We start from the raw sequence: 5035 nt of genomic DNA on the forward strand, positions 1-5035 counted from the left end.
AAGTTTGAGTACAACATATTTTTTTACTTTTTCTTTTATTCCCCCCTCCCTTAAAAACATTGAAAATACGGAAAAAGGTGTAGGGGTATGAACTCACCAGACGAGAAATGTGTCGGATAGGATGCTAAGTGTCAGTTCGGGGCTTGAATACACGCGAGGTTCCTATGTAATATGAGGAGATACATAAATTGTATCTAATTAGACTTTGGACTACCAATTAAGTAAGACAATACACTCCAAGACGCTAAAACACTTCAATACAAGTGTTAGGAGTGATCCTGGTAGCATCTAAGGGTGTATAGGGCCTAGATAAGGAGTTTACTCTTCAAGAGTAAGCCCTTAGGGGTGTTTACCGTCCAAAGACCATATCCCCATGAGTTTACGGTTGTAAACTCATGGGTGGTGTGTTCTTGGATGCTTAAAGGTCTTACATTGCACAAAGGAAGGTTCTAGGGTTGATTCCATGGCTTAGGAAATGATCGGGACTTGAATTGACCTTGGAAAAGGAGTTTACGGTCTATGAAGGTGTTCTTGGTGAGTTTACTACCGTAAACACATGAGTTTACGGCCTTAAACTCATGTTTGCCCATGATTCATGTGTTTTGGTGGTTGTAGGTTAAGCATACAAAGTTCTAGACTCAAATCTAAGCCATACAAGGTGTTAGGGGCACTTTTACACCCTTTGGAGGTGTTTATGGTCTAAGAAGGGGTGTTTACGGTCCAAGCATGTGCTTGGGCTGTAAAATCAAGTTTACTCCCCAAATGGTAAGATTTTGGTGTTTTAAGTCCATTCCTGCAAGTCCAAAGGTCTTAACTAAGCACTAGAAGTGATTTGGAAGGGTTTTGGGGCTTCAAAACCCTCTTATAGGAGTTCACGGTTTTGGGAGATGTTCCCAAGCCATAAACACATGTTCTTGATGCATTTGGATGGTTCAAACACGAATTTGAATGAAAAACAAGCTTAGTAACAAGCTAGGATATATTACTTACCAATTTGAAGCTTGAAAGGGGGTGATTTTGGATCAAAGTCGAGTTTGAGAGGGAGAGTAGTGAGAGAAAGTTATGAGGTGGTGGTAAAAAGCTAAATTGAAGTTCACTCATCCTTTATATAAGGCTTGAGTTTGTGGCCCGGTGGAAATCTACCCGATATTGACGTTAAACGAGGCTTATGGTTGTACCCGATTTAATAGTCGTAATTACAACTTAGTCGTAACTAAAATTTTTCCAAATATATCACAAGGGTATTTTTATGCGTTTCTAATGGATTTGGACACTCACGAGGTTATAATACATGCCTTAATTTAACGAACATAACTCAAAAGTTAACGGAAAAATTGGAAATACAAATGGTTTTATTAACGGGAACGGGTTACAGTGACAAAATAAATTACGGGTTGTCACAGTAAGGACATTAATTTAGCGCCCAAGCTTCCTATGGAGATCGAAACTAGAAATTCGAATAGATGCAGCGCCGTCAGCAGTCATGAAGTCTAAGAGTAGAAAATGAGAGTTACGATTACCACCTAGGATGGAAAGGTGTGACGACCCAAAAATTTCCACTTCAATAGAAGCCAAGTCTGTTTCTGCTAACTTTCAAACTTTTGGGACAAGTTTGAGCAACTCAGGATTTACACTTAAGGAGATATCAAGAGAGAGGTTGCACTTGGGTCTTGTGCAACTCTGTTATTCCAAAACTCTATGATATTAGAGTTCTTTCCGGGAATAAAATATTTTCTGCCAAAAATCCCAGGACTATATATAGAATTCTGAACCAAATTATTTATTAGTTACAATTCCAACTAGAGAAAAGCCAAATTCTCTCTCAAGAATCTTCGGACTTTTGTTCCAGAATGTGAGTACTTCTATCTACTGTTGTTTTAAAGCTTTATATATGCTTAATACACTAGAAATCATAGGAAAACACAAGGATCTGTGAGTTTACCACCCAAGAACACCTTGGGGAGTAAACTCCATTTCAAGGGCCAAAGTGTGCCCAATGACCCCTAGACCTTGGAAACAAAACATGGGACAAACCTTGACATGTTTAGGCATCAAAATCATTTAAAATCAAGGACCAAAAGTGAGTTCACGGACAAGGAAGTTCTTGGGTTGTGAACTCCATTTTAGGGTGCCAAAATGCCCTAAATGCCTTCCATAACCCAAGAGACAAGCATAGAACTTTACCTAGGTGTGTTTATGACCCAAAACAACCACAATATCATCTTCCATAAGTGTTTACGGCCACAAACACATGACCAAATGGTCCATGGGCCGTTAACTCAAAATAGAGGTGTTTTGATGCCACAAACACTTCCAATGGCTTAGGCATGAATTTAGAATGCTTCTTTATGACATTTAGGACCCTCATAAGAATATTTGGCCATGAGTTTACGGTTGTAAACTCATTTGGGCCGTGAACACCCCAAAAGTGCCAAAAGATGTGGTCTTTCTCATCCTAGGTTAAAGCTAATGTCCCTAAATCACCCCCTAGACTTCAAACTTGCACTAACCCATGAGTAACCATGAGTTTACGGCCGTAAACTCCCTTGGGCCGTGAACTCATGGTAGTAAACTCATTTAAGTGCCTTTATACCCTCCTAGGTTGAATCACATGTGATTCCATCACTTGGTTAAGGTGTTTCCTAGTCCCGGAAGGTGTTTCCTAGTCCCGGAAGGTGTTTCCTTTCATATAGTTGTTTATAAACACTATATTCATGTCATTATGTGTCCTTAAATATCATTTAGGACTTATTGTGTCGCGGAACTTCATTCGTGGAACTTCTCATCCGTACGCGCATACCCGTTTGAATCACCCACATCAGGTGAGTTCATACCCCGTAATGAATCTTTTAACTATTTTAATTGTTTTAAAGGGGGGGGGGAATACAAGTTGAACACAATGATGATTGTGTAATTATTTGTTGTTAAACATTCTTTCAAAATGTTACTTATGTTATTTATAAGTTGCTAAAACATTTCAAAACTCTTCTAAAGGTTATGTTACTTTATAGTTATACAAAACTCCATTTTTAAAGTATAAGCATAACTTTGTAGATAAATGAGTCTTTTCAGTAACAATCCAGTTAGAGCATTACTAAACTATTATAGGTATAGTTTAAGATAATACTAATCATTAGTTCTAGTATAATGAAGCACACACAAAACAGAACAGAACAAAACATAACAGAACATAACAGGACATAATAAGGTGTTATAGCATGGAACAATTTCAGGATCTAACTATACCAATGAATCAGAACGCATTGTGGTAGTTATATTGGGTATATGTGATCACATAACTTTAATGTGGATAATGTGGCCTAGCAACTCATTGCGAAAGTCAACCTTCATTCCCAGAATCTCTCGTAGGGAGAACGTTTAGTATGGGAATTTCTTATCACATTATGACCTTAATAAAACACATGTGTTTTTAGGTTGTTAGTACCTCCGTATGTCATTATAAACGACATCAGGGTACTCATTTCTCCCATTACTTTCATAAAAGTGTCGGTAACACTTGAAGGTTGATCTATTCTCTAATCGAGATAGGTTATAAACTAGGGAGAATGTAGTTTTACAGTTGACAAAGGACCAGTAGAGTCTTGGTGGAAGACTGCTTTCATAACAGTAGAGTCTTGGTAGAAGACTGCTTTCAAAACAGTAGGGTCTTGGTAGAAGACTACTTTCAAAACAATCGAGTCTTGGTAGAAGGCTACTTTTAAAAGTTAGGACCATGATGCTAACCTTATGATTCCGTAATGTATACACTATAGGATACATATATGTTAAGTAGATACCGACAGCTAATAGGATGTATGTTCTTCGTTGTACGTCTTGTTCCCGTTGGATGTAGGCTTACACCGAGGTCACCCAATCTATTATCTACCCGAATCTATATATATGTATGCTTAGTATACATTAAGTGATCATAAGGGTACCAGGTATGGATCAGGTCATAGTGCATAGGGTCAATGCACAGTTTTTCCTATTACAAAACTTTCGTTTCAAAGTCAGTACTTTTGATATACAAAACTAGCGATTTCCCAATTAAGGCCTTAATCCATTTTATTAAGCCAGTACAGTCTTAAAGACTTTAAGTCAGTTAACTCTATAATACCTTAGTTTATACACCATGTTTGTATATAAGACTAGTATCCGACAGCTAGTAGGATGTGTGCTCTTCATTGTATGTCCTATTCCCATTGGTTGTGAGCTTACACTGAGGTCACCCAATCTACTATCTACCCGATATCAAATTATATATAGTAGTATAAACATAGCTATTATAAAAGTAATCACCATAGTGAATATTTTACTATAAGAAATATAGGGTTTCTTAAAAGGAACTCTCCATTAGATATAAAGGAACAATTACAAATAACTCCATGAGTAACAAGTGAATACACCATGGTTACATATGACAATGATCTAACAACCAATGGAATGTGTGCTATCCGCCTTACTCATTGTACCCCGTTGGGTTGTAAGTTGAGGTCAGATGCGCACAATCGATTGTTTGTTTACTCCAAGTATATATAACTTGTACCCACTTAGTACACATAGAAAGGCTTGTAGTGTCATTTTACTTAACTTCCATTAAAGTAGGAAATATAGGATTTTCTAGAGGAACAGGCGATCATTTCAAAACAAAACTTAAAACTTACATCACTTTTACATATACTTTTTCTACATTTTACAGCTTACTTACATCACTAAACTCTTATGAACTCACCAGCTTAATTGCTGATCAACTCTTTCAAATAACTTGTATTCTCAGGAGACTATTAGACAGATGCTCGTGTTGGGACTTCAGAAGATGGAGCATTATAGCTTCAAGTCTTGTTTTGTTATTTGTTTATGACTTCTATGTTTTGTGAACATATACATTGTAAAAACTTTCTTTCTATATGAAATGGTTGTTCATTACTTGCTTACCATATACATATCTCGTGATATTGACATGATGTCCTCCACCCCCGAACATTTCCGTCGTTCCGGTTTTGGGGTGTGACAGATTGGTATCAGAGCATTGTTT

This window comes from Lactuca sativa, chromosome 1 (assembly GCF_002870075.4).
Source record: "Lactuca sativa cultivar Salinas chromosome 1, Lsat_Salinas_v11, whole genome shotgun sequence".
Taxonomy (NCBI): domain Eukaryota; kingdom Viridiplantae; phylum Streptophyta; class Magnoliopsida; order Asterales; family Asteraceae; genus Lactuca; species Lactuca sativa.